Below are 16,269 nucleotides of genomic sequence, written 5' to 3'. Positions count from 1 at the left end.
TATTTGATTGGGGGATAGGGAAAACAAAAGGCAAAGGGAGAAGCAGGATCCCCGAGGAGCAGAGAGCTTGATCTCAGGACCGTGGGATCATGACCTGAGCCGAAGGCAGACACTTAACTGACTGAGCCACCCAGGCGCCCCCCCAAAATTATTTAACAACAAGAAACAATCTAATTAGAAAATGAGGGGGGGTAGCCCTGGTGGCTCAGAGGATTAGCGCCATCTTCAGCCCAGGACATGATCCTGGAGACCCAGGATCAAGTCCCGCATCAGGCTCCCTGCATGGAGCCTGCTTCTCCATCTGCCTGTGTCTCTGCCTCTCTGTCTCTGTCTCTCATGAGTAAATAAATAAAATCTTTTTTAAAAAATGAGCATAAGGCTTGAACACACAGTTCACAGAGGATATACAGATAGTAAATATGGAGATGACAAAATAGTCACATCATTATCCATTAGTATAACATAACTTTAAGCCACAATATACTACTACGTACCTACTAGAATAGGTAAAATAGAAATTACTGAAAATATCAAGTGCTGATGAGCGTATAGAACAGCTAGACCTGATGTTCACTGATGGTGAACTCACCTCACTGATGGTGAGGATGTAAAATGGTCCAGGATCTCTGGAAATCAATTTACTAGTTTCTTTCAAAGTTAAATGTATACCTACTGTATAACAGAATATTTACCCTAGAGAGCCTTGTGAAAATTTACCCTAGAGAAATGAAAATATATGTTCACACAAAACACCATACACAAATGTACATAACGACCGTATTGGTAATAGCCCCAAACCAGAGATGCTAATCCCAACCTCCTTCAATGGCTAGATGGATAAACTGTTGTACTGGGAATAGTATTCAGCAATGAAAAGGGATATACTACTTACCCTCACAATTTAGGTGGATCCCAAGTGCATTGTGCTAACTGAAAAGGCCCATTTCATAAAATTATGTAATTTTTAGTTCCATTTGTATTAACGGTTTCAGAAAAGAAAAATTATACTGACAAAGAATAGATCATTGCTTGCAAAGGAAATAGGGGATGGGGATTAAAGAGTACACTCAGAGGGGGGGCAAGATGGCAGAAGAGTAGGGTCCCCAAATCACCTGTCCCCACCAAATTACCTAGATAACCTTCAAGTCATCCTGAAAATCTACGAATTCGGCCTGAGATTTAAAGAGAGATCAGCTGGAACGCTACAGTGAGAAGAGTTCGCGCTTCTATCAAGGTAGGAAGACGGGGAAAAAGAAATAAAGAAACAAAAGGCCTCCAAGGGGGAGGGGCCCCGCGAGGAGCCGGGCTGAGGCCGGGGCGAGTGTCCCCAGGACAGGAGAGCCCCGTCCCGGAGGAGCAGGAGCTGCACCGACCTTCCCGGGCGGAAAGGGGCTCGCGGGGAGTTGGAGCAGGACCCAGGAGGGCGGGGATGCCCTCGGGCTCCCGGGGACACTAACAGACACCTGCGCCCCGGGAGAGTGCGCCGAGCTCCCTAAGGGGCGGGGGGGGGGGGGGCGGCTCGGGCGGCGGCTCCGCGGAGGGGGCTGCGGGGCGGGAGCGCCAATCCAACAGCACAGGCCCGGGAGCACAGGGCGCCGAGACACAGCCCAGGATCCAGGATCCGGCCTCCCCCGGGACAGGCAGAGGCCGGGAGGGCCCAGGACAGCAAGGACGCCCCTGCCCCGAGCTGAGCAGATCAGCGGCCCCGCCCCGGAGCCTCCAGGCCCTGCAGACGGAGAGCTCCGGAGTTCCTGCGGGGGCTGAATCCAGGTTTCCAGAGCTGGCCCCGCCACTGGGGTTGTTCCTCCTGCAGCCTCACGGGGTAAACAACCCCCACTGAGCCCTGCACCAGGCAGGGGGCAGAGCAGCTCCCCCAAGTGCTAACACCTGAAAATCAGCACAACAGGCCCCTCCCCCAGAAGACCAGCTAGACGGACAAGTTCCAGGGGAGTCAAGGGACTTAAAGTACACAGAATCAGAAGATACTCCCCCGTGGTTTGTTTTTTCTTTTTTTTTTTTTCTTCTTTTTGATTTCTGATTGCTTCCCCCACCCTTTTTTTTTTCACCTTTCTTTTTCTTTCTCTTTTTCTTCTCTTTTTTCCTTTTTTCTTCCTTTTTCTTTTTTCTTTTTCTCTTTTCTTTCCTTCTCTCTCTCTCTTTTTCTCCTTTTCCCAATACAACTTGTTTTTGGCCACTCTGCACTGAGCAAAATGACTAGAAGGAAAACCTCACCTCAAAAGAAAGAATCAGAAACAGTCCTCTCTCCCACAGTTACAAAATCTGGATTACAATTCAATGTCAGAAAGCCAATTCAGAGCACTATTATACAGCTACTGGTGGCTCTAGAAAAAAGTATAAAGGACTCAAGAGACTTCATGACTGCAGAATTTAGATCCAATCAAGCAGAAATTAAAAATCAATTGAATGAGATGCAATCCAAACTAGAAGTCCTAACAATGAGGGTTAACGAGGTGGAAGAACGAGTGAGTGACATAGAAGACAAGTTGATGGCAAAGAGGGAAACTGAGGAAAAAAGAGACAATTAAAAGACCATGAAGACAGACTAAGGGAAATAAACGACAGCCTGATAAAGAAAAACCTACGTTTAATTGGGGTTCCCGAGGGCGCCGAAAGGGCCAGAGGGCCAGAATATGTATTTGAACAAATCCTAGCTGAAAACTTTCCTAATCTGGGAAGGGAAACAGGCATTCAGATCCAGGAAATAGATCCCCCCCTAAAATCAATAAAAACCGTTCAACACCTCGACATTTAATAGTGAAGCTTGCAAATTCCAAAGATAAAGAGAAGATCCTTAAAGCAGCAAGAGACAAGAAATCCCTGACTTTTATGGGGAGGAGTATTAGGGTAACAGCAGACCTCTCCACAGACACCTGGCAGGCCAGAAAGGGCTGGCAGGATATATTCAGGGTCCTAAATGAGAAGAACATGCAACCAAGAATACTTTATCCAGCAAGGCTCTCATTCAAAATGGAAGGAGAGATAAAGAGCTTCCAAGACAGGCAGGAACTGAAAGAATATGTGACCTCCAAACCAGCTCTGCAAGAAATTTTAAGGGGGCCTCTTAAAATTCCCCTTTAAGAAGAAGTTCAGTGGAACATTCCACAAAAACAAGGACTGAATAGATATCATGATGACACTAAACTGATATCTTTCAATAGTAACTCTGAACGTGAACAGGATTAATGACCCCATCAAAAGGTGCAGGGTTTCCGACGATAAAAAAGCAGGACCCATCTATTTGCTGTCTACAAGAGACTCATTTTAGACAGAAGAACACCTACAACCTGAAAATAAAAGGTTGGAGAACCATTTACCATTCAAATGGTCCTCAAAAGAAAGCAGGGGTAGCCATCCTTATATCAGATAAACTAAATGTTACCCCGAAGACTGTAGTGAGAGATGAAGAGGGACACTATATCATACTTAAAGGATCTATCCAACAAGAGGACTTAACAATCCTCAATATATATGGCCCGAATGTGGGAGCTGCCAAATATTTAAATCAATTAATAACCAAAGTGAAGAAATACTTAGATAATAATACACTTATACTTGGTGACTTCAATCTAGCTCTTTCTACCCTCGATAGGTCTTCTAAGCACAACACATCTCCAAAGAAACGAGAGCTTTAAATGATACACTGGACCAGATGGATTTCACCGATATCTACAGAACTTTACATCCAAACTCATCTGAATACACATTCTTCTCAAGTGCACATGGAACTTTCTCCAGAATAGACCACATACTGGGTCACAAATCGGGTCTGAACCGATACCAAAAGATTGGGATCATCCCCTGCATATTCTCAGACCATAATGCCTTGAAATTAGAACTAATACACAAGAAGTTTGGAAGGACCTCAAACACATGGAGGTTAAGGACCATCCTGCTAAAAGATGAAAGGGTCAACCAGGAAATTAAGGAAGAATTAAAAAGATTCATGGAAACTAATGAGAATGAAGATACAACCGTTCAAAATCTTTGGGATGCAGCAAAAGCAATCCAAAGGGGGAAATACATCGCAATGCAAGCATCCATTCCAAAATTGGAAAGAACTCAAATACAAAAGCTAACCTTACACATAAAGGAGCTAGAGAAAAAACAGCAGATGGACCCTACACCCAGCAGAAGAGGAGTTAATTAAAATTTGAGCAGAACTCAATGAAATCGAGACCAGAAGAACTGTGGAACAGATCAACAGAACCAGGAGTTGGTTCTTTGAAAGAATTAATAAGATAGATAAACCATTAGCCAACCTTATTAAAAAGAAGAGAGAGAAGACTCAAATGAATAAAATCATGAATGAGAAAGGAGAGATCACTACCAACACCAAGGAAATACAAACGATTTTAAAAACATATTATGAACAGCTATACGCCAATAAATTAGGCAATCTAGAAGAAATGGACGCATTCCTGGAAAACCACAAACTACCAAAACTGGAACAGGAAGAAATAGAAAACCTGAACAGGCCAATAACCAGGGAGGAAATGGAAGCGGTCATCAAAAACTTCCCAAGACACAAGAGCCCAGGGCCAGATGGCTTCCCAGGGGAATTCTATCAAACGTTTAAAGAAGAAATCATACCTATTTTACTAAAGCTGTTTGGAAAGATAGAAAGAGATGGAGTACTTCCAAATTCGTTCTATGAGGCCAGCATCACCTTAATTCCAAAACCAGACAAAGACCCCACCAAAAAGGAGAATTACAGACCAATATCCCTGATGAGCATGGATGCAAAAATTCTCAACAAGATACTAGCCAATAGGATCCAATAGTACATTAAGAAAATTATTCACCATGACCAAGTAGGATTTATCCCTGGGACACAAGGCTGGTTCAACACTCGTAAAACAATCAATGTGATTCATCGTATTGGCAAGAGAAAAACCAAGAACCATATGATCCTCTCATTAGATGCAGAGAAAGCATTTGACAAAATACAGCATCCATTCCTGATCAAAACTCTTCAGAGTGTAGGGATAGAGGGAACATTCCTCGACATCTTAAAAGCCATCTACGAAAAGCCCACAGCAAATATCATTCTCAATGGGGAAGCACTGGGAGCCTTTCCCCTAAGATCAGGAACAAGACAGGGATGTCCACTCTCACCACTGCTATTCAACATAGTATTGGAAGTCCTAGCCTCAGCAATCAGACAACAAAAAGACATTAAAGGCATTCAAATTGGCAAAGAAGAAGTCAAACTCTCCCTCTTCGCCGATGACATGATACTCTACATAGAAAACCCAAAAGCCTCCACCCCAAGATTGCTAGAACTCCTACAGCAATTTGGTAGCGTGGCAGGATACAAAATCAATGCCCAGAAATCAATGGCATTTCTATACACTAACAATGAGACTGAAGAAAGAGAAATGAAGGAGTCAATCCCATTTACAATTGCACCCAAAAGCATAAGATACCTAGGAATAAACCTAACCGAAGAGGTAAAGGATCTATACCCTAAAAACTATAGAACACTTCTGATAGAAATTGAGGAAGACACAAAGAGATGGAAAAATATTCCATGCTCATGGATTGGCAGAATTAATATTGTGAAAATGTCAATGTTACCCAGGGCAATTTACACGTTTAATGCAATCCCTATCAAAATACCATGGACTTTCTTCAGAGAGTTAGAACAAATTATTTTAAGATTTGTGTGGAATCAGAAAAGACCCCGAATAGCCAGGGGAATTTTTAAAAAGAAAACCATATCTGGGGGCATCACAATGCCAGATTTCAGGTTGTACTACAAAGCTGTGGTCATCAAGACAGTGTGGTACTGGCACAAAAACAGACACATAGATCAATGGAACAGAATAGAGAACCCAGAAGTGGACCCTGAACTTTATGGCCAACTAATATTCGATAAAGGAGGAAAGACTATCCATTGGAAGAAAGACAGTCTCTTCAATAAATGGTGCTGGGATAATTGGACATCCACATGCAGAAGAATGAAACTAGACCACTCTCTTTCACCATACACAAAGATAAACTCAAAATGGATGAAAGATCTAAATGTGAGACAAGATTCTATCAAAATCCTAGAGGAGAACACAGGCAACACCCTTTTTGAACCCGGCCACAGTAATTTCTTGCAAGATACATCCACGAAGGCAAAAGAAACAAAAGCAAAAATGAACTATTGGGACTTCATCAAGATAAGAAGCTTTTGCACAGCAAAGGATACAGTCAACAAAACTAAAAGACAACCTACAGAATGGGAGAAGATATTTGCAAATGACGTATCAGATAAAGGGCTAGTTTCCAAGATCTATAAAGAACTTATTAAACTCAACACCAAAGAAACAAACAATCCAATCATGAAATGGGCAAAAGACATGAACAGAAATCTCACAGAGGAAGACATAGACATGGCCAACATGCACATGAGAAAATGCTCCGCATCACTTGGCATCAGGGAAATACAAATCAAAACCACAATGAAATACCACCTCACACCAGTGAGAATGGGGAAAATTAACAAGGCAGGAAACCACAAATGTTGGAGAGGATGCGGAGAAAAGGGAACCCTCTTACACTGTTGGTGGGAATGTGAACTGGTGCAGCCACTCTGGAAAACTGTGTGGAGGTTCCTCAAAGAGTTAAAAATAGACCTGCCCTATGACCCAGCAATTGCACTGTTGGGGATTTACCCCAAAGATACAGATGCAGTGAAACGCCGGGACACCTGCACCCCGATGTTTATAGCAGCAATCGCCATGATAGCCAAACTGTGGAAGGAGCCTCGGTGTCCACTGAAAGATGAATGGATAAAGAAGATGTGGTCTATGTATACAATGGAATATTCCTCAGCTATTAGAAACGACAAATACCCACCATTTGCTTCAACGTGGATGGAACTGGAGGGTATTATGGTGAGTGAAGTAAGTCAATCGGAGAAGGACAAACAGTGTATGTTCTCATTCATTTGGGGAATATAAATAATAGTGAAAGGGAATATAAGGGAAGGGAGAAGAAATGTGTGGGAAATATCAGAAAGGGAGACAGAACATAAAGACTCCTAACTCTGGGAAATGAACTAGGGGTGGTGGAAGGAGAGGAGGGCGGGGGTGGGGGTGAATGGGTGACGGGCACTGAGGGGGACACTTGACGGGATGAGCACTGGGTGTTATTCTGTATGTTGGTAAATTGAACAGCAATAAAAAATTAATTTATAAAATAAATAAATAAATAAAGAGTACACTCATCGTGATGAGAACAAACTCCAAAAGAGAAGGAACTTAGGGGTTTTGTGGGGAGTTGGGGAAATTTCTGTGTATTCTGGTAGAATTCATACAGATTTATACATGTGATAAAAGTGTCTTTAGCTACTTACCAAAGAAAACAAAACATAACAAAAAGCACTGATTGCCTGTCTATTTCAGTCTGGTGAAATTCAGATTGATTGCGGTTTTTTTTTTTTTTAAGATTTTATTTATTTAGTTAGTTAGTTAGTTAGTTAGTTAGTTAGTTAGTTAGTTATGACACAGGGAGAGGCAGAGACATAGGCAGAGGGAGAGGGAGAACCAGGCTCCCCTCAGGGAGCCCAATGTGGGACTCGATCCCTGAACTCCAGGATCATGCCCTGAGCTGAAGGCAGAGCTTAACCGCTGAGCCACTCAGGTGTCCCTTGATTGCAGTTAAATACTACTCTACCAGTGTCCATCTATGCATTCTGATAAATGAACTATCACACTATAAATAGATTTGTTTGGCTGAACTTGGTTGTATAAGCCACAGGAACTCTCTGCACTATTTTTACAATTTCTATGTAAGAATAAAATTATTTCAAAATGAAAGTTTTTAAATTGGGAGGCTGTAGCTTGTACACCTATTAATGTTTGCCAATATCCAGCTTTCTGTCCTTATAGGACAGAATTTCTGGGCCCACTGCAGTTTACTGAGCCAAATGATACTAATATCCAATAGATACAGTGATTTCAAATAAAATGTAGAGCCACAGAAAGATTGTGCAATATGAGACTTATGCAAATGTGGAAGGAGAGGCAAGGAGTAATCTGTGTTATGATTGGTAGAAAAGATAAAGCAGCAGTCACAAATAAAAGGGGGAAACCTGCTAAAGGGAGCATATATAACTTCTATTAAATTTCTAATACAGGGAAATAAACCTTATTTCCTGTCCCCTTTAGTGTGCATTACTCTCACTCAGCTGCCACTTAGGCGATATACACAACTTTCTTAGAAACACAAATATTGGGATCCCTGGGTGGCGCAGTGGTTTGGCGCCTGCCTTTGGCCCAGGGCGTGATCCTGGAGACCCGGGATCGAATCCCACATCAGGCTTCCGGTGCATGGAGCCTGCTTCTCCCTCTGCCTGTGTCTCTGCCTCTCCCTCTCTCTGTGTGACTATCATAAATAAATTTAAAAAATTAAAAAAAAAAGAAACACAAATATTCCCCACACTACACGTGAGTAGTAATTCACATTGTGTCACAGAGCATATGATAACCTGGAGACAGCTAGTACAGAATTTTTTTTTCTGAGTACGTCAAGTCTAGGTTATTATAACCGTAAAGATACAGCTCTGGACTCCATGTATCCCTGTCATCTGTGGTCAGTTTAATAAACTGTGCCATTGTCACAGATTCTCCATCCACCCTACAAATGTCTGCATTCTGAGTCAACCTCTTACCCTAAGAACTAGCTGGTGGTAATAGAGACCACTAAATACAGCTATAGGACATCTGGCCTCTGGCATGCCAGGAGCTCAGGAACCACGGAGGACAGCCTGAGCTGCAGACACCATCTAGAGCATCTTTTTCCAGACATGTCCACACTTAGCCCTTTATCTACATAAGCACTGCAGCAATTGACCTAAGGACATCTCCCCTCAGCTGCCACCTCCCCGCAGTGGTAGGCCCCTCCCACTGCCCCTGGCCTAGACGTCTCCCTGTCATCGCTTACCAGCCCTGCACACTCATACTGCCCCAAAGTCAGTGGACAAGGGCACTGTACACGGGGAGAAATGCCAGTCTGCCAGTCTGCATTTCTGCCATCAACACTGTGCCCAGCCTGCAACACCGGCGAGGATGCAGTGGGCCACCACGGTTGCCAAGAGATGTAGCCCTACTAGGATCCGGCCCATCCAGGATCACGTGATGATGCAGGAAAGCCATCTATATCCTGCCTGACTTTGGGCGAGGAGACCTCAGAGGCAGGGTGGGGTGTTTGGCACACCTCTCGTCCTTTCACATCCAGTGGACCTGCCCATTGAGAGCACCTCACAACTTTAGCTGGTGGTGGCAATTCAGAGATTTGCCAAGCCTTTTAACAGAAGTTCTCAGACCCTCTATCCACATTTCCTACCTCTTCTCCTTATGGTTCTTTCTCCACTTTATGCTCAACCCTGGATCCAGAATGCTGACCACCAGCCTACCCTGGGCTCTCCAAATGAGGCTTTACGTGTGGTCTCTCTCCCTTGGACTCTGGCAACTGCTCTGACCTCCAGCCTCGTCTAGCTAAGGGTGCTTGGCTCCACTGCTCAGCAACTGATGGTTCTGTCAAGTCATTGCTTTTCAAAGTAAAGGAGGAATGTCTTTTTCAAAATATAAAGTATGGGCAGCCCGGGGGGTTCAGCGGTATAGCGCTGCCTTCAGCCCAGGGTGTGATCCCGGAGACCCGGGATCAAGTCCCACATCGGGCTCCCTGCGTGGAGCCTGCTTCTCCCTCTGCCTGTGTCTCTGCCTCTCTCTGTCTCTCTCTCTCTCTCTCTCTCTCTCTCTCTGTTGTCTCTCATGAATAAATAAATACAATGTTTAAAAACAAAATATAAAGTATGCCGAGAAAAATCCAGGCACTCAAAACATGAATGCAAAAAATCCCACTCTCTAGGGCTAAGGGATTAACTATATTTCAGACTCATCCTGTTTAGAAAAAAGGAAATAAAAATAAAACAATAATGAGACTATCTTTCACCCCGAAGTTTCCCAAAATTTCAAAGTATGATGAATAAAATGCCTAGGAGGAGGTAAGGCATTCCCACACATTAATTGGACAGACAAGGAAATGTTAGAGCATTTTTGGAACAAATTCAGCAATACTTGTAAAAATTCCCAATCTTTACATTCACCTGCTTTAATCAGCTTTACTGCTTCTTTTCTATGAGAAAGCATGCACATTTGCCCCAGTTTTCATGTTCAAAGATGTTCATTTCACTCCTGTTAATCATAGCAACAAATGGGAAACAATTTATATGTCCATTAGGAGGAGAATGGTTAAATTAATTATTGCACAAACATAAGTAGGATGATCCTTACCTGTTCTTTCTTTTTTGAGGAGGGCTTGGAACTTGATGATTGGAGTTTCCCATAATACATGATAAACATCTCTGTGTAATCAAGACTGGCAATGCCCTGATTGCTCCTATCTTCTTCCTGACGAGATCTCCTTCAATAGGCCAAAAGGTCTATGAAAAGATGCTCAACATCATTAATTATGAGGGAAATACAAATCAAAACCACAATGAAATATCACCTCATATCAGTTAGGATGGTTATTAAAAAAAAAAGTGTTGGCAAGAGTGTGGAGAAATTGAACCCTTGTACACTGTTGGTAGGAATGTAAAGTGGTCCAACCACTATAGAAAACAGCATGGAAGTTCCTCAAGAAATTAAAAATAAGGACGCCTGGGTGACTCAGCGGTTGAGCGTCTGCCTTTGGCTCAGGGCGTGATCCCAAAGTCCTGGGATCAAGTCCCACATTGGGCTTCCTGCATGGAGCCTGCTTCTCCCTCTTCTTATGTCTCTGCCTCTCTCTGTCTCTGTGTCTCTCATGAATAAATAAATAAATCTTTTTTAAAAATTAAAAATAGAACTAGCATATGATCCAGCAATCTCATTCCTGAGCATAAATACTCAAAAGAATGGAAATCAGGATCTCAAAGAGATACATGCATTTTTACACACCTTGTAGCACTATTCACAATAGCCAAGTTATGGAAAGAACCTAAATGTCCATTGAAGAGAAATGAATAAAGAAAATGTGATAGGGGGTCCCTGGGTGGCTCAGCAGTTTAGCACCTGCCTTCAGCCCAGGGTGTGATCCCAGAGTCCTGGGATTGAATCCCACACCAGGCTCCCTGCATGGAGCCTGCTTCTCCCTCTGCCTGTGTCTCTGCCTCTCTCTCTCTCTTTGTGTCTCTCATGAATAAACAAATAACATCTCAAAAAAAAGAAAAAATGTGATAAATAAAATGTACATACATATTTACATATATATATCTTTAAAATGTATTTATTTTGGAGGAGGCATGCATGTTAAGTTAGGGGAGGGGCAGAGGGAGAGAGAATCTCAAGCAGACTCCTTGCTGAGCATGGAGCCCCATGCAGGACTTGATCCCATAACCCCAAGGAACATGACCTGAGCCAAAACCAAGAGCCAGCCACTTAAACAGCTGAGTCACCCAGGTGCCCCATAAACTTCAATAAATATATATACATTCATACACACACACAGTTGATAAAATAAATTTTCAACTTTTCATGTTTATGGGCCCTGCTCCTATGCTCTCACAGAAGTTTTACTTTACCATTTATGAAGGTCAAAATGACTCGGCAAAACCTTAAAACATGAGCTCTACTTCTGCCCCAAGCACATTGTACATCTGTTTCACTAAAACAAACAAAAAAGGAACATTCCAAACATAAAGGAAATAACCTCCCTAATGCCCCTAAGATGAAACTCATACAGCCTCATACATAATAAAAACATAAGATGAAGTCTGTAATTTTCTGTAATGTCCTTTGTCATGAGGATTTGTAAATTTTTATGTAAAAAAAAAAAAAAAACACATATAATCCTGCACCAAATGTTCTTTCTATGAAGTGCTCTTTTCTTTCTGAAGATTGTGTATCCAGGGTGGCTGTCCTAACTTGGGCTTGAATAGAACTCTTCCTTTTCCTGTAAAATTGAAAAAAAAAAAGAGGGTTTATTCATTTGTGTCAACACAGTAGAATATTATTCTGCCTTAAAAGAGGAAATCCCAGGGGTACCTGGGTGGCTCAGTGGTTGAGCATCTGCCTTTGGCTTAGGTCAAGATCTTGGAGTCCTGGGATTGAGTCCTGCATTGGGCTCCCCACAGGGAGCCTGCTTCTTCTTCTGCCTATGTCTCTGCCTCTCTTTCTGTGTCTCTCATGAATAAATAAATAAAATCTAAAAAAAAAAAAAAAAAAAGAAAAAAAAAAGAAATCCTGCCACTTGTGACAACATGGATGAGCCTGAAACACATTATACTAAATGAAAGAAGCCAGGCACAGAAGGACAAATACTGCATGGTTCTGTTCACATGAGTTACCTAAAATCATCATACTCATAGAATCAGAAATTAGATCGGCAGTTACCAGGGGCTGGGAAGAGGGGGGAATGGGGTGTTGCTCCATTGATAGAAAGTCTCCGATACAGGATGGATTAATTCTGAAGACATGCTGTACAACATTGTGCCTATGGTTAACAGTACTGTATTACGCACTTAAAATTTCCTTGAGAGATTTCACGTGAAGTGTTTTTAGAAAAACCACCAACAGGACACAAGGAACCTTTCGGAGGTGATGGATATGTCTCTTACTTTGATCGTGATGATGAGTCTATGGATGTACACGTACATCAAACTCATCAAACTATACCTATTAAGTATGAGCTGGTTTTTGTATATTACATCTCAATAAACCTATTTGAAATGAAAAAATAATTCTAGGGATCAGGTAAAAGAGGGTGGTGGATCTGTAGATCTTGTGGAAATATCTTGTGTCCATTTTATTAAGTCAAGGTCAAGAGGCAGGACAGTATACACATTGTTAATGGCAAATCTTAAGAATTCGAAACATTTTTATAGCACATCTACATATGAAAAAGTCTTGGGTCAGCTTTGAAATGACATACCTCAGATTGTTCGTTGTCAGAATTCAGGGCTGAATTTTGAGGCAAGGAGAGATGGTAATTTATCTGTATTGTTAGAAGTTTCCACAAGAATATATGTACTATTACCTTTGTTATTAAAATATTTAAATTCATCTAACCATAGATAGTAGCTGTGCATTAATCAAAGTGTCCAATAGCTGATACAATAGCAAACCTGCCAAGGCTTCAAACAACAGAGGTTCGCATCTCCTACACATAGTCTGATGAGGGTTGGTGGGGGCCTCTTCTGTCAGACAACCCAGGGGTCCAGGCTGCTCCCGTCCAAAGGCTCCATTTCTCAGTGAGGGTCTCTGGGTGTGCTGCTGAATGAAAGAGAAAGAATGGAGGAGGTACACTGGTTCTCAAATACTTTGGCCTGGAGCTGTCAAACACTTTCTGTTCTTATTTCAGGGTCAACGGTAGTCGCATGACCCTTCCTACACGGGGTGGGAATGTAGTCTCCCTGTCAGCCCAGGAAGAAGACCAAGACACGTCCATGAGCACTTGCAGCTTCTCCCACAAACTGTAACTGAGTAGGTGCTTGATAAAGATCAATTATTAGAATTTGTTATAAAAACAACTGTCTTCTTGGAGTTTCTAAGGAGGCCAGTTTGCCTTGTAATTCTTCGATTTTTTTTTCCAGTCCTGATATGTGACAGGTGCTTTTAAATACTGGGTCATATTTTTCAAAGGGATCTTGTAAAATCTCCCTAAGGTGGGCTCGCCTTTTGCACTCAATAGCACCTTTCTGCACTCACCTTCTAAGTGCATTCAAGAATCTCTACAGGATGAGAATGTTCTCTTTCTATGAAGCATGGTCAAAACTTTAACTTGTTAGACAAAACAACCCTCGACATGACTGAATGTGCAGGACACTTTTACAGATGCCATTAGGCACCAAGACAAACCAGCATCCTCCTCTGGGGCAAGTGCTAAGAGGCTTTGCTATTCCAAGATAGTATGTCTGTATGTCAAGAAATCATTTTGTCTCCTCTTAAAAGATCTCTGGGTTGGGACACCTGGGTAGCTCAGTGGTTGAGCGCCTGCCTTCAGCTCAGGTCGTGATCCTGGGATCTAGGATCGAGTCCCACATCGGGCTCCCTGTGAGGAGCCTGCTTCTCCCTCTGCCTGTGTCTCTGCCTCTCTCTCTGTCTGTGTCTCGTGAATAAATAAATAAATGCTAAAAAAAAAAAAAAGATCTCTGGGTTCTAAGAGATTCAGCCTCGGTAGCTGTTTGCTGGACAGTGATTTCCACAGTTACCAAAGTGCCGGGGAGGCTTCGGTTGCTGACCATCTAGGTAAGCTCAGTCACTGGTGTACATATTAGGGGCCAGTCTCAAATACCACACTCCTGCAAAATCCTACTGACAGTATCTGTGTTGTTCACAAAACCCCCTTAGATCTAACTTCAGTTACATCCCAAGAGCCACTATATTCTGCAAGAAGTAAGACTCTAACCACCAGCTCATTGGGAAGACACTTCGATACCCTTGTAGGGATGAGGCAGGGAGGGGGGTGTGCATGTGCTGTGGTAATCAGGTATCTAAACTTTGCTGTCTGTGGTTCGACCAAGGGACAGGACCTCCAAGGTACAGCTGCAGCGAGGTGGAAGGCTCTAAGGGGAGAGCAGGTGATTCAGGACTATCTGTATCACAGGAAGCCCGGTGCAGCCTCCAGTGGACACAGAGAAGAGCTGGCTGGCAAATGAGTTTCCAATTTGAACAGTAGGGCACACTGGGGATGCTTAGGAGCCAAGTACTATAATGCAGGAACGTGCTGGGACAAGAGGAGCCTCACTAAAGCCCACAGAGAATCCCCAAACTGTGCTGTATTCTCCTAATCACCTTCCTTCATAGGGACTGCTTTTAGCACTTTGGCTAGAGCATCTACATTTTCAATTACCCGGGATACACCTTGGAGTAAGAACAGAAAATGAAGAGACAGAAGGTCGCATCAGGCTGGAGGAGTGGAAAAGTGTGGGCCCCAGACAAATATAACCAGGGATCTAGTCTCAGCTCTGCCACTTATCAGCCACGTGACCTTGAGAAAATTACAAGTTCAGCTGCAAAGTATGTCTGATGAGCCCCATCCTGTGGGAGTAATGGAATAAATGGAACGGATATGAAGCACTTGGCAGAGGAAGTGGAAAATACTAGGTCTTCCATGAATGGTAGTTATCATAGGATTTGATGCACATATTTTTTTTTAAGATTTTACTTATTTATTCATGAAAGACAGAGAGAGAGGCAGAGACACAGGCAGAGGGAGAAGCAGGCTTTTTGCAGGGAGCCCGACGTGGGACTCGATCCTGGGATCCCAGGATCACGCCCCAGGCCGAAGGTGGCGCTCAACCCAAGCCTCCAGGGCTGCCCGATATACGTATTTTTTAACTGCAGATGATACCATCTTCTGCTCCAGGGAGTTTTTTTTTTTTTATTTTTTTGAAATTTATTTTTTAATTCAGGAGATACCACACAATATGCAGCTTTCTAGGACAAATAACACCAAACTAACCCTCATGCTGCTTAGCAAGCAAAACTAAAGAAAGCTTTCTCCAGTTCAGGTTAAATTACTCAACTTGGGTATGGAAGAGTCTCTTCCAGCTAGATGCAACTCAGATGTCCCAGAATGTGTCAAAAATCAAGACCTTCCCATCCAGACCAGCCCAATTTTCACTCATTTCATTGCCGCCAAGAATCTAATCCTCCGTCAGAATTTGCAAAATTACACTTGTGATCATGTAGGTAATCTTTCAATGAATTGGGACCTGGCTCCCCACCCAATTCAGAGCAGAGAGAGCCAACACAGTAACTCCTCAACATTGTACCTCAGAGGAGCAGCACCCTGAAGATGCTGTGCCTACAACGAGACTACGCTCTTTGTCCGAGTGCCAGTGAACGAGAACACAGGCTAGCTTCCATTTCTGCCTCCGGAGGAGGTCTTCCTCTGGTTTACCGATGATGGTACCAAAGTCACACAAGGGCAGGTTTGCATTCTGTTGTCCTTCAACACCGAGAAAGCATCTGTCTGTCCACCCTTTGCTCCCCAGCCCCACAACCTTGCGTGGCCCACCAGGCAGCTTAAATACTGTCTGTCCACTCCCCACCACCCACCCCGAGGGGCTTGTAATTTCCCCAAACCCCCAACTGCCTTTCTTCAGAGAATTTATATCTTATGGCTCAGCCAGACACGCTCCCTGTCCCACTTCTCTCAACCCTCTCCTGGCCTCCTTACCCCTTTACTCCTTCTTATTGGTCCATTAGGTCTTAGAGGGTCTCGTACCATCTTCTTTATATGATTACTGTTCCCAGACTGTGCAATCCT

General features: G+C 43.1%; 1 protein-coding gene and 1 non-coding gene across 1 annotated transcript; one reads left to right on the top strand and one right to left on the bottom strand.

The window, feature by feature from the left end:
- Positions 1 to 16,269, bottom strand: part of LOC112654455 (melanoma-associated antigen B18-like) — a 301,121-nt gene that overhangs the window by 11,390 nt on the left and 273,462 nt on the right.
- Positions 10,286 to 10,422, top strand: LOC112656051 (U8 small nucleolar RNA). Its single transcript, XR_003134068.1, has one exon. It is a non-coding gene; the product is annotated as a U8 small nucleolar RNA (small nucleolar RNA).

This window comes from Canis lupus, chromosome X (genome assembly GCF_003254725.2).
Source record: "Canis lupus dingo isolate Sandy chromosome X, ASM325472v2, whole genome shotgun sequence".
Lineage (NCBI taxonomy): Eukaryota > Metazoa > Chordata > Mammalia > Carnivora > Canidae > Canis > Canis lupus.
This window is presented reverse-complemented; position numbering and strand designations above follow the sequence as displayed.